General features: G+C 48.5%; 1 non-coding gene across 1 annotated transcript; it reads left to right on the top strand.

Moving 5' to 3' along the window:
* Positions 1-1,881: 1,881 nt before the first annotated feature.
* trnak-cuu (transfer RNA lysine (anticodon CUU)) lies at positions 1,882-1,954 on the top strand. Its single transcript has one exon. It is a non-coding gene; the product is annotated as a tRNA-Lys (tRNA).
* The last annotated feature ends 320 nt before the right edge of the window (positions 1,955-2,274 follow it).

The following is a 2,274-nucleotide window of genomic DNA, read 5'->3' as shown; positions in this document are numbered from 1 at the left end:
TAATAAATTGGCCTATGTTCCTAGATAAGAGAGATGCACCATCCAAAGTGGGATGGACGCCATCTCTCCGAATCAGACCAGGCTTTCCCCAGAAGGAGCTCCAATTGTCTATGTAAGCCACGTTGTTATCTAAGCACCACCTGGACATCCAGCGATGGAATGAACGCATGCGGCTAAACATGTCGTCACTCGCTAAATTGGGCAGCGGGCCAGAGAAAATTACGGAGTCCGACATTGTTTTTGCGTAGTTGCACACCGAAGCCATGTTAACTTTAGTTAATTCCGACTGGCGAAGCCGGGTGTCATTAGCGCCGACATGTATTACAATCTTACTGTATTTAACCTTACGTTTTGCCAGCAGCTTTAGATTTGCCTCAACGTCGCCCGCTCTGGCCCCTGGGATGCACTTTATGCTCGCTGGAGTCTCCACCTTCACGTTGCGAAGAACAGAACTGCCAATAACTAATGTCGGCTTCACAGCGGGGCTGCGAGCAACAGAGCCGACATGAAGAGTTTCACTCTCAGCGGGTGTGTCGCTGAGTGGGGAAAAGCGGTTGGAAACATGAAGGGGTTGGTGGGCAAACACGGGCTTACTGCGTCTAGGTTTCCCTCGTGATGTCACCCAGCGGGACTGGCTAGTTCCCGGCTGCTCGGGAGCTGCGGGGGAGCTGCTAGCGGTGGCTAGGCTAGGTGGCTCCGCACCCACTAAGGTGGACTGAGTAGCTCCTGAAGGTAAAGGACTACCGCTAGCTTCCATGGTGCGGAGCCGAGTTTCTAACTCACTAAGCCTCGCCTCCAGGACTACAAACAAACTACACTTTTTACACGTACCATTATCACTAAAGGAGGCAGAGGAGTAGCTAAACATCTGGCACATGGAGCAGGAGAGGGAAGGAGAGGTGGGGGGAGAGGCGGAAAGAGAGAGAGCGGCCATAGCTAGTGTGCTAAGGTGAGCTAGCGGACCTGTGGCAAATATAACAAATAGAACGAGGAATTTCAGAACAAAGTCCTGCTAAAGAGTTAAGTGACAGAAACCTATGTATTACACCAAAACGTCGTATAAAGTGGTGCTTAAAGCGATTAAGTTAGCAGTACACCTGAGGGAGGATTGAGAAAGTCGAACAACACAGCGATAGTATTACAGGCAGGAAAGTGTTTGTTGTTCAACTGGACAGTTGGTCTGGTGAAGCTCTCTCAGACACTCCTTTCTTCATCCTCCCTTCAGGCTCAGCAGCATCAGAGTCAATGTGTCTGACTAGGACCAGAACCCTCAACCTGGAGGCTGTGGTGCAATGAGAACACATCTGACAACCAATCAGAGGAGGGTCTGTTTGACTCCTGGAAACTCCATGAAAGCTGAGAGGAACTTGTTCTTCATCTCCAAATTCCCTCCCTGCACGTTGTCTCTCCAGAGATCATTCAAGTCCAAGTTGAACCTTAGACTAAAAGCTCCCAGTAGGTGATGCAGGCTCCACCTCACTCCTGGTTCTGGAACCTCACCAGTTCTTGCTCTCTCACCACTTGGATCTCATGTTCCTGACATCTCTGAGCTTGTTTCCTATCCACCTGTCTCATGTTGATGAGGTCATCCAGCCTGATGATCTCTAGGTTCTCCTTTGAGTGGTTCCCTTTGGGAGAGTTCTCTCTCTGTAACTTGTGTGTGTGTTTGCTCGTATCCTGTTTCTCCTTGACAGCACTTTAGTGTTTTTACCACTGGTGTCTCATCTGTGGTTCACCTTTTATTTTACTTCTTTGTCAAAGATGAAGGTGTTTGTGGTCATTCATCAATCATGTGATGGCTCATGTGACTGTGAGTCTGATGGAGAGCTTGTAGCGTCTCTCACTCTGAACACTTCAGTCTATTGAAGATACTCAGATGTAGCTTGACTAGCTCAGTCGGTAGAGCATGAGACTCTTAATCTCAGGGTCGTGGGTTCAAGCCCCACGTTGGGCGTTCATCTTGAACATCCCTGCTTGTCCTCTCACTTTCTGCAGCTGTGATTGGGAATTGTAAGAAAAATCACTGAATGAACAACACAAACACAGACTGTGTCTGAAGTTCCACACCTGCACCCGACTCAGAATGAAAAACCAGTGTGGACTCAATTGTACCCACTGTCAATACTGATTCTGGACAAATTTCTTTGTGTGTATTGATGGACGTGAGCCAAGCAGAAATTTCCCACAATGCAATAGGGCGGCGTTTGGTCAGTGTTGAGCAGGCGTCAGTCTGACAATGATGTCATATTATTGTGTCATCACCTGACCAGACCC

Source organism: Aulostomus chinensis, chromosome 1 (genome assembly GCF_037954235.1).
Source record: "Aulostomus chinensis isolate RoL2024-O1b breed Wild chromosome 1, RoL_Achi_v1.0, whole genome shotgun sequence".
NCBI classification, from domain to species: Eukaryota; Metazoa; Chordata; class Actinopteri; order Syngnathiformes; family Aulostomidae; genus Aulostomus; species Aulostomus chinensis.
This window is presented reverse-complemented; position numbering and strand designations above follow the sequence as displayed.